We start from the raw sequence: 17,061 nt of genomic DNA on the forward strand, positions 1-17,061 counted from the left end.
GTCCTAATATGTTGTGGAAACATCTAGACGACGTCTTGTATATGGTATGAAGTGATCGCCAAGACGTTTTGCTAATCTTGTCTGGACAAAGAAGCTCGAGCTTTGTCTCCATGTAGATGGTTAATGGATGTATTGTGAGGGCGAGGCTGGGGCGAGAGGCTTGAGGCTGGGGCGAGAGGCTTGAGGCTGGGCATGAGGCAGTAACGTCGACGCAGGTCGACGTCTTTATTAATGTTGGCAAGGCATACAGAACAATACAAGGGCTAACGCGGGCTAGCGCGACTCAACACGACAGTCCTCCATGGCAGCAGGGCAGACACTCTCTCAGCTCTGCTCTCCAAGCTAAAGGCGGGAAAGCAGGGGAGAATGCCAGACAGGTGTTGCCATCTGTCGGGCGGCTGGCGAAGTGGACGTGGGAGTCTCGGAGGCACCTCACATCCGGCCCCACTTTTATGATCAAAGTCCTCTTTGAATACAATTGTGCAGTAAGGCTGGGCAAAGGGGAGAAAACGCGAAACATGGACAACAGGCAATGTATAGCAATACTAGGCATGAATGGCGAGGCAGGAAAACAGAGGCATATGACAGGCAAATAGTAACAGACGAGGCAAGGCAATAAATGTTTTACATGGATTAAAGTCAAAATTGCGATGACAAACTCTAAAGGCAAAGACAAACTCTAAAGAAATTGCAACAGGCACAAGCACAGCACTTTCAAAAGTCCACTTCATAGTCCTGAAGATGGGTGGGCGGTCTGCGCTGTCTGACTGGGCGCTGAGCGTTCAGCGGCAAAGCAGCTGCAGTTTCTGAGCTACGTGACACACTGCTGGTTGATTGCTGTAGGCTGGGTGGTTCGCACTGCTGAGGGCATGAAGGCGAATCTTGTTCAGAGGACGAAGACAAAGTTGACGCTGTGTCTTCCAGGCACTTCACAGGCAGTGGCGGCACATAACGTTTCAGTTGCGAAACGTGCACTGTTCTTGGCTGAGCAGAGTGCCTGGTGGATGGACTTGAAACCTGGATGGCCCTAAATGTGGCAGGCCTAAGATGTTCTGCTAGGCGGTAGATGCCTCTGAAGCGAGGGGACAGTTTCTCAAGCCCTTGAAGCACACGTTGTTGGCAACGGACCCACACAAAATCACCAACACTGAATGTATGCGGACGATGCATTCTGTCATAGATGAGCTTCCTGCGATCTTGAGCGTCTTCGCAGTTAGCCATGGCCTCAGTACGATGTGCTTGGACATCCAGAAGACGCTCTGTGAGCGAGGAGTTGCTCACTGGCCGGTAGTGTTCCGCTGGTAGCCTTGGGATGTACCCGAAGAGTAGCTCAAATGGACTGAAGCCAGTGCTTGTATTGAGTGTGGTGTTTACAGTGAATGCTGCTTCCTCTAACTTAGTTACGCATGACTGATTTTCTGGGGAGGCCTTGCGGAATACAGATAATAATGAGCTGTTGCTGCTCACACAACTAGAGAAGCTAAAGAAAAAGTACAGCACTAGCAATGCAAAAAGACAGGCAAGTCGACACGGACTTCGGCTGTACGGCACGGCATCGGGCACTAAGTCTATGCAATGTTCCACACCTTGGAAATGGCTGATGTCATCCTCATCACGAGCAAATGTGAGATGATCTGAAAGGGTCGTAGATAGAGCTACTTGCTGCATCTCTGATGAGTCCTTTGCCACAAAAGCGGGAGGACGATCAGGATGAATTGTTATGGCTACTGTACCTTCTGGTGCAACAGTGGCTTGTTCTGGCTGGCTTTTGCACAAAGGCTTCCAAAGGGTCTCCATTCCTGGGAGAGGTGCTTCCTGGAGACTGTCTGAACATGGCACTTCAGTACATTGAGCTAGGAAAGACTGCCGAGGAATTACTGCGCATGAGGCACGTGGATACAGCTTCTGGTGCGCCTGTATGACTGTACCAGAGGCCAGATGGTGGATTTCAGCTGGATTTGGAGGCTCGAACACAAGTCTTGTATTGCTGGCACGAAACCAATCTTCACCCAGTATCACTGGCAAGACATTATTGCTGATCACAGCGGCTTCCACTAGAGCTGTTATGGGGCCCACTGTAATCTTCAGGCAGACTGTGCCTTCGGGATGCACACTTGATCCACCAACAACCACTAAGGGCTCAGGTGTCCAGGGCATCAGTGGAAGATTCTTGATTGCAGACTTGGTCACTATAGTTATCTTGGACCCTGTGTCTGGGAAGGCATCGTAGGAGCCCAAGAGTGCAATGTCAGCTGTAAAGAAGGAACACTCCAGATGGGAGCCATGGACGTCGTCCAAAGGGCTTGTGTGCAATGCAGGGGCTGCTGCATGAAGTGATGTTGAAGCTGTGGCTGACTGCTGTGTGACAGTCTCTTGCTTTGTTGGGCACTTTGATGCTAGGTGGCCCTTTTCGTGACACTTGAAGCAAACAGCTTCGCTCAATGACTGTCCTGGGCGAAATGCAGGGACACCATAACGCTGTGAGAGAGCCGAGTACCGCGCTTCCTGTTCAGCAGGCGGTAGATCTGCTATGCGACGGCTATGTGGAGGACTGGCAGGGCGAGACGGGGGCACACGGCTTTTCTTGAAACTGCTGACTGTTGGAGGTGCCGTTGAAGGCATTAACGACGCAGAAGAGACTTGTCTGGAAGGCGTAGTCCCGTTATTTTGACTGCGAAGAGTCTGCTCAGGACGATCAGCCCGGTTGCTTGCGATCTGCATATGTTGCATAGCCCTGTCAAGTTGGGTGCATATATCAATGAAGTTGGATACTGACGATGGGCGTTGCGCTGCTATGCTTGTTGCGGTTCCCGCGCACTGAATGCCGTCCAGGAGATATTCCACCTTCTGAGGCTCCGTCAGTGGCGCTGGACATTTCTCGATTACTCGAAGCTTTGCATAGGCATAGTCGCGAAGTGACTGAGAGCTGGACTGTACATGGGACATAATTTGCTGCTGCCATTGCAGTAGAGTCAGCTCGTCGGCGAATGCGTCCAGGAAAGCTTTACGCCACGTATCCCAAGTCGGGAACTGCGCGCCAAGAGTCAGGTACCAGTTTTTCGCAGTGCCTCTCAACTTGCTTGCGGCGATGAGGCGGGTTGTTTCTGGCGACCACGAAGTGAGCTGCTGCGTTCGTTGAATCTCCTGAATCCACAAACGCGCACTTTGCTTGTGGCAGTCCTCGAACAATGGCAGGGTAGACGATATGTCGGGCATGGTTGTCACTTGCAGCTGTGGCAAGGAAGGGGCCTGGTACTGCGGTGACATTGGCGAAAATGGCACTCCAAATGGTGGCTGGGGGTACCGCGGAGCCGTTACAAAGCCGGGTGTTGTTACAAAAGGCTGCGGTTCGTGTGGCGGCGAAAAAACTTGCGTTGGCACGGCTGCGGCGTCGCAAACGAGCGGCGGCGTGGGGTAGGACCACGGTGGCGGTGGGACGTACGAGGCGGGCGCATACACTTGCGACGTTGCACCTGGTATTGCTTGACAAACCGTCGGAGTCAGGGGCGAGGCATGGAACTGCACTCTGGTCGAGGAAACTGGCGCTGAGGCCGGTCTCGGTGGTTTCGGAATCGCTGCACGAGCTTCCTCCAGGCACGCTGTCAAACGTTGAATCAGGTCGTCTCTTGACCCGGTAGCGTCGATTCCGCAGCGAATGAGCTCGGATTGCAGAAACTCAGTGCTGAAGCATGCGACGGTGGCAGCGTCGACTTCGGCCCAATTCAATCCCGGCATGGCGCTTACTTGGCGTGAGCAGGGAGGTAGACAATGGCGGCTACTAAGCGGGCTTGGCGGGAGCGGCGGCACGGCGTGAGCGAACGGCGAGGCGAGATTCTTTGTCGACTGCGCCAAATGTGAGGGCGAGGCTGGGACGAGAGGCTTGAGGCTGGGGCGAGAGGCTTGAGGCTGGGCATGAGGCAGTAACGTCGACGCAGGTCGACGTCTTTATTAATGTTGGCAAGGCATACAGAACAATACAAGGGCTAACGCGCGCTAGCGCGACTCAACGCGAGTCCTCCATGGCAGCGGGGCAGACACTCTCTCAGCTCTGCTCTCCAAGCTAAAGGCGGGAAAGCAGGGGAGAATGCCAGACAGGTGTTGCCATCTGTCGGGCGGCTGGCGAAGTGGACGTGGGAGTCTCGGAGGCACCTCACATCATGCGTGTTGAGTGGGTAATACTAGCGTTTAAGACGCAGCGGTAAAATACATTTATTGCTCGTTGCCCCTATAAACAACCACATTAAATCTTATATCTTCCGTTGGAAGGCCTACATTTTGATTAGGATGTCGCTATTATTTCCTGCAACTGAGAATCTCTGTGCTTGCACGGTGACCAACTGTGAATGGATGTCGCTTTATTAGGCTTCACTGAAGTGGCAGATTACTTTATATGTGATCCTTGTGTGGGCGCAAAAAATACAAAAGCCACTTCTATTTTTCTAATTATAGGATTTTACGTGCCAAAACCGCAATCTCATTATGAGACACGCCATAGAGGAGGACTACGGAATAATTTGGACCACCTGGGGTTCTTTAACGTGCACCTAAAGCTAAGTACAGGGGTGTTTTCGCATTTCGCCCCCATCGAAATGCGGCCGCCGTGGACGGGATTTGATCCCGCGACCTCGTGCTTAGCAGCCCAACCCCATAGCCGCTAAGCAACCACGGCGAGTGCCACGTCTATCACAACAGAATCTTCGAGTTAACGACGCACTGACTAATCGACGCATCTCCAGTCGCGCTTCATACGCCAATCCGCGCTGGCAGTCTGTTTTAAGCGACGAAAACTATTCGGCCTCGTTTAACACTTCTCTAAAGCATGACACTGTTATGTGAAGCTCTTCTTCAAACGGCCCGGACATAAAACTTAAATTTAACTACCGCGACTACGCCCTTTCACATTGGGTGGAACACCAGAGTAAGCCCACCCCAACTACCCATGCCGCACAGGGTCGGAAACTCAAAAGCGGTCTGAAAATGCGTGGAGCATTGACGGAGCTGTGCCGTTCGGCCCTCTCTTCAATTAAGCCGCCATATATATACATAGAGAGAGAGTAGACTCTTGGTTAGGCCGAGGCGAAACCGAGGCTTAACATCAGAGGCGGTTACATATACGCGGTTAAACGCGGCATCGCGTGCCCTATCTTGAAAGCGATCTACGGAGGCTACCGAATCAGTGCGCGCCGCGGGCTCATGGCTTTGTGCCCGCTGTCTTTTCGCCGCTTAGTTCGCGTTGAATCGAGAGGCAGCACGATGGGCAATTCGCTGCTTGTGCCGCTCTTCCTCACGCCAGCGTTTTGGCAGCGGGTGTCCGCCGACATCGAGTCAGATGTGTTCATGTCTGCCTGTGCTCGCGTGACACCATGCTTGTTAATTTACTTAGTTATTGAATGTTTTAAAGCTTCATCATCATCATCAGCAGCAGCAGCAGCCTATATTTATGTCCACTGCAGCACAAAGGCCTCTCCCTGCGATCTCCAATTACCCCTATTTTGCGCTTGCTGATTCCAACTTGCGCCTAATAATTTCGTAACTTCATCACCCCACCTAGCTTTCTGCCGTCCTCGACTGCGCTTCCCTTCTCTTGGTATCCATTCTGTAACTCTTGTGGTCCACCGGTTGTCCATCCTATGCATTACATCGTCTGACTGCTACATTTTTTTCTCTTAATGTCGATTAGAATATAGGCTATACCGTTTGCTCTCTGATCCACACCACTCTCTCCCTTTCTCCTAAAGTTATGCCTAACATTTTTTGTTAAATCGCTCTTTGTGTGGTCCTTTACTTGTTCTCGGGCTTCTTTGTTAACCTCCAAATTTCTGCCCCATACGTTAGCACCGGTAGAATATAATGATTGTACACTTTTCTTTCAACGACAGTGGTAAGCTCCCAGTCAGGATATGGCAATACCTGCCATATTCACTCCAACCCAATTTTATTCTTCTGTAAATTTCGTTCCCTGTAAGTACTTTACCTAGATAAACCTACTGCTTTACAGACTCTAGAGGCTGACTGGCGATGTTGAATTCTTGTTATCTTGTCAGGTGTCACACACCCTGGGAACGAGGTGCCAACGCTGGGCCAAATTCCAAAGCCGACTTATCAGCTTCCGAAAACAACCCCACGGAAGCAAGAACAATTAGTAAGGGGCCCTCCGGTGCGCCAGAGAACGCCGGTTGTTGTCCAAAGACCGAGTCTGAGCCCAGAGTTGTCAAAACACCACAAAATATATTCTCCAATCAAGGCGGTTACATACACGCGTGCACACTTAGACTAGGCACATCTCAATACAATTCAGATGGGTAATAACAAAGCACAGTAAAATAATTAACGATAAGCACTAAGAGTCCAACACGTAAAGTACAGAATGAATTGGAACACAAAGTGTCCAAACTTATTCACCCGGGTTGGTCTTGAGCCGGACGATCTCGGCGTAGCTCGAGACAAATCTCGAAGAAGCAACTTCCTCCGGAAATGGAGATGCTCGATGAACTCGTCGACTAGCTTGCCGGGGAATCCCCTTCTTCCGCAGACCGTTGGTCTTCACATCACATCTCTTCACCGGCGCGGTTTGATCCCCCTTCTAATTCCCGCACGTCGCTTTTATAGTCTTCGCCGGGGATTCTAAAACATTCCTGTCGGAGTCGTGCACCCGTAGCACGAACAAAGCCTGGGAATATTCTGGTCATTTCTCGCATTTTCAGCCGCGGCCGTCGGAGCGTCGTCGAGGAGGGTGGTGACTCATACGTATGCTCACGCTGTAGTACTCGCTCTCTCTCTCTCTCTCGGGTAAAAGGGATATCGGCGCTCGCGCGATCTCTCTCTCTCTCTCTCGTTACTGTCGCCTTCGCGTAACTTGTCAATGCTTCTAGACTCTTGGTCGCGTCGGCTGTTCGAGGCGTATGCGCTCTCCCCCTCTGTTGAAGCTGCCGCGGGGCCAGCGTGCTTCTTTCGCTGATTTGCTTGACAGACGGCGCGCGCTTTGATTACGTGCTCTTTTGTGACACCAAGCTATTGAGAGAGAGAGAGAGAGAAACATTTATTGTTCATTAGGTGGGGCGACTTCCTCGTAGGGTGGAGCCCTTAGTTTAGGGCCCATTGACTCGCGCCACCCCGCGTGCCGGCTGGATGAGCCATCGCTGCTCTTGCGGGTCTGAGCTCGTCAGCGCAGAGAATCCAAGCAGGAAGGTGAAGGTGAAGGAACAGTATTTTTGTGTTCTGCATATTCATCTTCAACCCCACTCTTACATTTTCTCGGTTAAGGTCCTCAATCATCTGTGGTAAATCGTCGCCATTGTTGCGGAATAGGACAATGTCATCTGAAAACCGAAGGTTGCTGAGATATTCGCCGTTCTTTCCCAGTCTAAGAGCTTGAGGACTTCTAAGCATTCAGTGAATAGCATTGGAGAAATTGTGTCTCCTTGACTGACTCCTTTCTGTTTAGGTAACTTTCTACTTTTCTCGTGGGGAACCAAGATAGCTGTGGAATTATTCTAGATATTTGCTAAGTTGTTCACGTATGCCTCTTGTACTCCTTGTTTACGCAATGCCTGTATGACTGCTGGTATCTCTACTGAATCAAATGCCTTTTTCATAATCTATGAAAGCCATATACAGCGGTTTATCGTACTCCTAAGATTTCTCGTTTACCTGACTGGATAACATGGATATGATCCATCGTAGAATATTCCTTCCTGAAGCCATCCCGTTCTCTTGGTTGTATGAAGTCAAGTGTTGTCCTGGTTCTATTGGAAATATTCTGGGCGAACATTTTATACAATACAGAAAGCAAGCTAATGGTTCTATATTGCTTCGATTCTTTAACGTCTCCCTTTTTATGGATTAGTTTAATATTGGTGTTCTTTCAGCTATCTGCTACACTTGAAGTCTGGAGGCACTGCGTATAAAGGACCGAAAGCTTTTCAAACAAGATATCTCCTCCATCTTTGATTAAATCGACTGTTATTCCATCTTCTCCAGCCCCTTTTCCCCCGGTAATGTCTTGCAACGACGTTCTAACTTCATCGTTAGTTATAGAAGGAGCCTCTGTATCCTGTCCATCACTACTTCGGAAGAATGTAGCTTGGCTTGTCAGGTCAGTATAGAATGCTTCCGATGTTCTTACTATGTCATCGAAATTGCTGCGAAATTTTGAAGCTTATACGGCCGATAAAACTACTATTGTTATTTCGTGTTTCTGTCTAATAATTTGATATCGCAATCGATCTTACACCTTTCGGGCAAAACTGCGACATTTTTAGTGGCTCCCATCACATATCGGCGTGTCCGTAAATGAAAATGTTGACATTCTTGTGCGCCAAAAGTAACCTGCAGGCAGATGGTCAGAGTGACTCAATCGACCCAGAGACAGAGGCGATCACCGTGAACCATTTTCACTCTTAGAATAGCCACCGTACAAATCATGCTTTACGAAGGAACGTAGCCGACCAGAAGCCTCCTTGCCACTCTGTGACGCCGACGTGACGACATAAAATATAGGACGGTTGCACTCACCAACGTGTTCGTTTTGCAACGTTCAACCGTTTCAAAACGGATGAACGTTTCAAAACGAACAATATTGCCTAAAATTCCCACAATTCATGGACGATTGCAAGACTCCCCTTGATAGACTGAAACATAGAGTGGCTCCATGCGCTACCGTGAAGCACTTAATCTTCCCGTAGAGACACCGGATTTTCAGACGATAGGCATTTCGCCTCTCCCTGAAGTTCCTAAAGATGCCAACCTATTGAACGAGTCGTGACGTATGCAAGTAATGTTCCAGGTCTTTTTATTTTTTATGATTGCCTCATTGGGAATGGGATGAACTAGACCAAGTCGTACAGTGTGCTATCTTTGTATTCCTTCAATGAAGTGTCTATCTCCATGCGTGTTTATTTATTTATTTATTTATTTATTCATCCATTTGTGTGTTTATTTATTTATTTATTCAATACGCACAGCACTTTACAGGCATTCATGTAAGGGAAAATAAATAACATCAAGCGATTCGTGTTCCATCACTTAGAAATAGACAATATGGCACACAAAGTAAGCATAATGATGAAAGAATTCGACACACTATTCGGATGCAGAAAAAAAAAGAAAATAAGTAATGCCGCATCAATCCAACAAGGCATGAAATGTATCAATCGATATAACATCAACCACTGATGGTGGTAGCCTATTCCACTCCCATATTGTTCTAGCAGAAAAAGACATCCTGAATAGTTCTGTGTGGCAAAATATTTCTGCTACTTTACGAGCGTGGTCGCTACAAGCTGATGCACAATAAGGTTCAAGTATTTACCGTTGCTTGTCTATGCAAATTGTTGAGTGAAATATGCCATGAAAAAGTTTTAAACGAATTTTTTCTTGCGATATTCTAGAGACTCCCATTGTAAACTATTTTTGCTGGTGCAGCTCTAAAGTCAAAACTGTAATTTCCAGCAACAGATCTCGCAGCTAAATTTAGTAATCTTTCAAGGCGTTCCTTGTCACCAATCATCGGTGGGTCCCATACCTCGCATGCATATTCTAAGACAGACCTGGCGAACGTCTTGAAAGGTAGCTCTTTAGTAGCCACACTGAAGTTTTTAGCGTTGCGCAGTAGAAACTCTAATGCCTTGCCTGCACTTGCTATTACATTTTTTTTGCTGCATGGCATGAAAACTCTCTTATCAAGATTCAAACTCATGTTCCACTTAAAACACCACTGAGTAATGCGGCTGAGATCCCCACAGTAGCACAGTAGAGTGTACTAGATTGGTGGAGTGGGTCCAACGAAGGTTGAGGCTTTTTTTACTGAAAAGTTGGTGGCGCCACCGTCGCTTTTCTCCCGAATGAGGAAAACCGCCTTATTTCACTTTGCTCGCGGCACCGTCACCCCTGGCATCCTACGCCTTCTTCAACCCCTCGCTCGTCAGTCTGACGACGAGGACCCCCCACCAATCTCGCTAGTTTGAGTCCCTGCACACGCGGGCAACCCGGGAAACGAGGCCGCCCACCGGCAAGCTCGAGGATTCGTCAACCGAGCGGCGGGCAGTGCCACGGATCCCGATGAGGGCCCCGGCGAGCCTCTCACCTCGTATGACGAAATCGCGCAACACTACCGCCGCGCTCGCCAAACAAAACCGCCACCGCACCCTAAACTCACGAAACCCGGCAAATCGTTTGGCGCCGCCTTCAGACCCATTCGTTCCCTTGCCCGCAAATATACAGTCACATATACCCCGACCTCTTTAGCCCACACTGTTCGCAGTGCGGCACGACCGCCACCCTTGCCCACATACTCTGGGACTGCAGCGAGGACCCACCCCCGCCTGATCTCCTGACCACTCCCTCGCCCGAAGCGTGGGATAAAGTGCTCCGGAACTCTAGCCTCGACGTGCAACTCCGAGCCATTCAACGAGCCGAGGAGGTGGCGGCCAGGCACCGCCTGACCACCATCCCTCAGTGAAATTTTTTTCACTTAAATAAAGTTGTTTCTCTCTCTCTCTCTCCCGAATGAGTGGCCCGCGTGCCGGCCGCACGCTTGTCGCGTCGGAGACCCTACCACAGCTGCATGGAGCTTTGACAGGCGGATAATCGGTGGCGGCAACACTGATATTATTCCCCACCGATCTTTTGTAAATAAAGTGGGAAAACAGTGGCGGAAAGAATGCAAACGACGCAACAACGACGGTGCATCGAGCAGTCGACAGCTACTCAGCCCGTGAGCTCGCCTCAGCCAATGAGCGCTACGAAAACAGCCGGAGCCAACGTTTATAGGCCAGAGATTCAGAATAAAGTTACGGCAGCGCCGCCACAATTTCCACGTTTTTTGCTTTATCCTCGGCGCTTGAAAAGGCGCCCGCCGGACCCACTCCTCCAATCTAGTACACTCTACCCGCAATTTAATAGGAGACGCCCGTGCGGGGCATTCACCCGCATGCCTTTCCAAGGCTGTATATCCACCCGTGGCTAGCACTTCTCACCTCCTCCTCTGAGCGAGCTGGACGCTAAAGCATGAAGCTAATATTATCTTAGCGCGCTCCCAGGCTTCCGCTTTCTTTGTTTCATGCCATGGGTCTTGATAAGGCGATCATAGTAGCAACAGTATAGTTATAACCTGCAGTCACTGAGAAAATTATACTATAACCCTTACAGTTGCCTGTTGCGCCTATACCTTTATCTCCATCTCCATTCAGTAATCGTAATGCGTTACCGACGTATTTGTGTGCGTTTTCGCAGAGCTGGAGCCCCGTCTGCGTTTTTTTTCGGCACATAAATGATAAGCTTATCCAATGGAAGTGGATCTTGGAACTCCCATTGCGAGAAGCTTAGGTGGGCGCCGCGAGGTACATATTGATAAGAAATTGAAAACAACTCTTCAAGGGCAACTCCGCCGATTTTTTAATGTCCATCGACTTTAATAAAATTTTTAACGCATGTTTTTTTTTGTACTCTGATTATCTGTGCCAAACGACATGACTGCAAGTCATTTAGTTTTCGTGAAAATGAATTTTAAAGATTGGTTGCTTGTTCCCGACTCATGCCCATGAATGTATGACATTTTACTGGCCACCCCGTGTTTGTGACGTTGGAGGCTACACCGCCACTTCGCCCAGAAACGACGAAGCCAACTCCTTTTTCTACGAGACAACGGTCGAAAGTCGTCGTTTTGACAGACGTGATAACCGGTGCTTCTCTTCATCTTGCCGCAGCACAATGCGTTGAGCTTGGGCACGTCAGCTGCCTCACGCGGCGGCGGCTCATTAACAGCAAACGGCGATCCTTCAGCGCACATGTCATTCATTGCTGGAATCACCGCTGTGTAGTTCGAAAGAGTTGGAAAAGCTCCCCGTGTCGTCAGAAGACACCGTCAGCTTCGCTTTTTTGGCGTTAGCACCACGTGTACTGCGTGTTTAGCCCGCGTTCTGCGTGTTTACATTACAGTTGTGTAGGATCTGACGTCATCGACTCATCGTGACGTCACATGGAGCAACTACCCGTTTCGGTTTCGGTACCTCGTTTATTGTTATTTAAAATTATTGATGAGTTTCTAAGCAAATTAAACCACCCTACCGGTAACAGGACGGTTAGTGCCATTTGAAAATGACAATATTCTAATACTGTTAAAGAGACGCCAGAGTTGCCCTTTAGCAAACATATTTTTTCTATGCGAACGACCACAGAGAGCCCTTCATGTAGAAAGAGGCACATAGACTATTGAACATTTGCCCGTATACACTTACTGTCTTCGAAAATGCTCTCTGCTCGTAGAAATAAAGGTTTTCTTTGTGAGTATTGTAGCAAAACAGTCTAGGTCCAATAAAGCTCATGTGAAACTGGGAGCTACTTCTTAATGTGTTAGCTTTCTGAGGGTTCGTCATGCACTTTCCGGGGTCTATCTATATCTATGTTTGTGTCGACGTATATGTTTGTATCAAACTGTTTTTCTAGGCAGGAAAATCCATCGTTACTTGACTAGCTTCAGTTGTAAAACTCAGCGGCGTTGCGCAGAACCGCCACCAGCCCGCGCCTTCATGGCGCTGCCATCGCACCCAGCTTCACTTCCCCACCAGCCGACTACGCGAACTGGCCGGACGAAACACGCGGTGTAGCGTTGGTGTATTCTGTGGAAGGTTGTTCACGGCGGATTTCAGGAACCACGTCATTCGCGAAACTGTAGCCTTTGCCGAGTTTGTTAAGGATATTAGCAGGCGATGCTGACGTGCTGCGTTCGTGACTGCAACAAGCGGCTATCGAACGATGTCGACCGTTCTGCGCGCCACTTCTCGTGTGCTCCCAGCAATGCGACACTTCGCTCGGCGTTGAACAGAGCGATTCCTCGTGCCGACCGAGAACTCTCTGTGAAATCCATGGTGTGTGATTTACACTTTCATAAGCAGAACATCTCGAAGTCTTTGTGCATGTTATCAATGGACAGATGGTTGAGGTGCCACGAGACAAGTGGACCCTTACCGAGGGTGCGCTGCCGAAAGTGCTCCCGAACCTTCCCTCGTATCTGTCGAACCAACGGAAAAAAAGGTAAACGAAGAGAGTTATTTGGTGACCGGTTCTGGGCCATCTTAGAAGAGCTGTCAGAGAATACGCTGAGTCGTGTTGGGTGGCCCTTGCACTTTCAGGAACTGAGTGCACGCCTCATTAAATTTTTAACAGCGGAGCTGTTTAACCTTTTGCGATAGCAATTATATGGACAGTTCCACCGGATTTCTGCCGTCGGCGTCGCCGTCGCCGTTGTCGTCGCCGTGAGGTTCCGTATAGATAAAATCTTCGCCGCGCGCCGTATGCCCGAGCGGAAGCGTGAGAGGACGCACGCTGTCACGGAGAGCGAACGCACTCAATCTTCCAGGCGCAAGCAAGGAAGCGGGAAGCGAGCGCCGGAGGGAGCGGGGGGGGGGGGGCGCTTTTCCACTCTGCCAACAACCGCGCTCATCGCTCGCTCGCACCGTCTCTTATCTCGACACGGCTCTGACCTTTATGCGCTGTGCATTCGCCGCTCAGTTTCCGTTGAAGCGATAGACCGCACGTACCTTCGCCCGCTGCGGCGTATATGCGCTTGCTGCCAGCGTTTTGACAGTCGTTGTCTGCAGTCATTCAGTGTGATCTATTCATGTTTGTTTGTGCGCGCTCACACCACAGTTAGTAATAGTCGGGCCACATTTTCCAACGCACGCTACACATGCAATGTTGCCCGGATCGGCAGTGCAGCGCTACAGGTGTGTCCCTTCGCACGCGCTGCCCACGGGCAGCGCTTCTCATCAACACCACCGTTTCACACGCGCCTTCTCGTGGTCATCGATTCTCTCTTCATGTCGGTCTACTTACGCCGCAGCACACCTGCTTACTTAATCAGCTCATGTTTACTACAATTAATATTGCTACCAAAGCCGCTCACCTTACTTCGTATGACATTGCTGTGTTGCTATCGCATTCATTGCTTCGCCCTTAGGGCGAAACTGTGACATTTTTTTGCTTCCCCACGTAGTGTTCGCAGAAGACTTGCCTAGCGATGACGTCACTGCGCAAAGCTGTGCCTGGCACTACCTTGCAATAGCCAATCAATTGCTAATCGATAATCGATCATTAATCAATAAATTCCGGGAAATGCTGGGGATGACTTGGCAGGGCTTAGCCTAGCCCAAATACTTGGCCAATACCTTGCGACAGCCAATCAATAGGTAATCAATAAATAATCAATAAGTTCCGGAAAAGCATAACCCGTAAGGCCAGGACCAGCTAGATGCCGATCAGCTCCGCTGTTACTTTAGCCTTGTGCCACTTTGCAAGCTACGCTAATTTTCATTTAGTCACGCTCATGCATACACGCATACCAAGCAGGAACATTGAATAAAAATGCAGTCTTAGGCAATTAAGGTTCCTGGTGCAGCGGCGGGGATCCAGTCTTAAGCTAATGGCAGTGAGGAAACGTGCCAAGTTGCTGTAGGGGAAGTTGGTTTCCACGTAGGCCCAAATCATTTGCCTAAATTATGTCCCTTGTGACAGTTTAAGTATTAGCTATATATAGGGGCATACAGTTGTTTTTTACTTTGTTTTCTTTAATAAAGAATTCATTGGTTTACAAGAAAGTTGTGCTGTTATTTTTGTGGATAACAAATTTGGTCTCGCTAGCTGGCGTATAACTGCCCCAGACCAAAGTGTTAAGTAAGTAAAAGCATCGAGAAAACGTGCCAAGCTGTTGTACGGGAAAAGTAAACTGCGAGAAAGGTTTAGGCGGCAGGAAGAAACACAGGCCACTTAAAAACTCAGCTTCTGCGCTTCGTCGTATGCGTTTCTTCCTATCGCACAGTTTACCCTTCTTTCAGTATGAACCAACTAGACCGATATATCTAATTGCTGTAGGTGGATACCGCTTTCGCATGGTATCACTAATTCGGACTATAGGGAGAACGCCAGCGAGCGTGAAACACGCGCAAGCTGCCTGTCCGCACGAGCTCAAGGCTGCGGCGAGGCGTCTGCAGCCAAGAAAAAGCTCTGTTATGCATTGAGGCACAAAATTAAGTGGAACGCCCATGTATTTCGCGCACACTTTGGAAAATATCTTCAAACTGTTGTCATCCTGCAGATTCATTGCAAGTTTCATTTCAATATCACCGGCTACAATTCGTAAATTGCAAGATGTGTCGAAAATTAACTAATTATGAAGAATATTAGGGAATGTTTGTTAATTTCTGAATACGTGTTTTGATTTCTCATGCTATTATTTTCCGCCACTTCGGATAATCCAGCTTCAAGACAAGAAGTACCGCTATCGGCCTCAACTGATTTTTAAAATTCCGGAAAACTTAGAAATTGTCACCCGCTATAGCTGTCACTTGAGTAAAACTATAGGAAGACAACCCTAAAACCGAAATGTAGTTCAAGGCTGCTCGCCCACAAGTTCAGGCTGCCTGAAGCCACAGGAGGCCATGCACATAAATCGAGAGCATTGACAAAGCAAAGCTCTAGTCTACATGCTTATTACAAACATCAAAACACATCAGTTCAAGTTTACACCTACAGCGGTTTTACTTACATATTCCATCCCCCCGTTACATATCTGGCTGGTTAAATCAGTGCAAGTATAAATGCGGAGCCGCAAGACAAAACTCTCCAAGAACATTTTCCTGACATTTGGATACTCAGTGCATAGGATTGTTGGAAACGACACATTGAGATTAAGCAGCCTTCTAATCACCTTAGTTAAATGATTTAGACGACAAACACCTAGTGCGTCAGTAAATATTCTGAAGACCGTTTCACACGAAGACAAATTTAAACGTCATGGCTTAGCTGAACAATGTTCTTGTCGACTTATTGCAGCGTTCTGGATCGTAGTATGAGACATGGGTGTCATTTTTCCGTTGAGCTGGTGCACAAAGGTGCGCAGCAAACGGGCATGACCAAGTATTTATAGCGATAGAACTGTCAAGCACCTTTCGTCTTACGTCGCAAGCCCAAAAAGTCAACTTAGTGAACACGACGTGCGCATCATCGCTGAAATAACAAACAGCGGGCAACGCGACCGCGCTGCACAGAAAGCACGCACATGTACGGCCCCTTCAACAGCTCCGACACAATATGGCGGAGGAGCGGCGCGGGCATGGTCAAAAGGTGTCACCACCCTGTACGGCGGGAGCCGGAGCTGACATCGAGGCACCCTAAGCACGATGGAACGGCGCCGCCATCTGGCGGCAGCCCAAGGAGTGGCGACAGCGGCGGCACGGCCGCCTGGATCGGCGCGCGCGGCGGGGTTGCTACGGCCGTCCCATTCGACGCGCGCCCCATTGAAAACATGTAATTGAGGAAGTTGCCCCGCGCGCCGTGAGGCGGCGCTGTGCTCCCACCCCTCTGCTGACGGCGTCGCGGCCGTGAAGATGCTTGGAGAGATGCGCATTTGACATCGTGCTCGTGGTGAAGATAGGTTGATTGTTGGCCCAAAGTGGACTGACAGTTGCAAGAAACTGCACGAGAATCAAGGCACGTGGTGATAGATTCTTAAGCCGGCTTTAAACAGCGAGGGTGTTTCTTTGTAGCATAATACGATAGAGATGCCGCAAACGCATAGGCACCAGGGTGTTTACGCGACTTTGCGTGGCGCATTGCATGCGCCTTGAGACGTATTCTGGCGAGTGAGTTGCCGCTGTGCCGAAGCGCTTCCCCTAACCACGCTCGTCATTCATTTCTTGCGCTCGCTATTCCCTTCAAAAAGAAAAGTATTTCATCATCGTGGTCACTGTATGACTACGTTCTCGGGTCGAGCGCTGTGTTCACAGAAGTCTTCATATACAGAAATCACGGTGGTAATAATAATTTTGCAGTACATTTTCTCCAGCCTGATGTACCGGCCGAATTAATTATTCGGGGCCCTTGCATGTGCGTCGCATTTACAATGTGAAGTTCCCACGATACATCAGTGGTGCTGAAGCGGCTTTTCCATCAAGCCTCGTACTGTTATATGTTACTTGGAAGTGTTGCTGCTGAAGGCCCTGTGTAACTAGCATATATGCTTTCATATGCATTTCACATTGTTGTACCACATTGAATTGAGGCAAG

The sequence above is a fragment of the Dermacentor silvarum genome, chromosome 1, assembly GCF_013339745.2.
Source record: "Dermacentor silvarum isolate Dsil-2018 chromosome 1, BIME_Dsil_1.4, whole genome shotgun sequence".
Classification (NCBI taxonomy): domain Eukaryota; kingdom Metazoa; phylum Arthropoda; class Arachnida; order Ixodida; family Ixodidae; genus Dermacentor; species Dermacentor silvarum.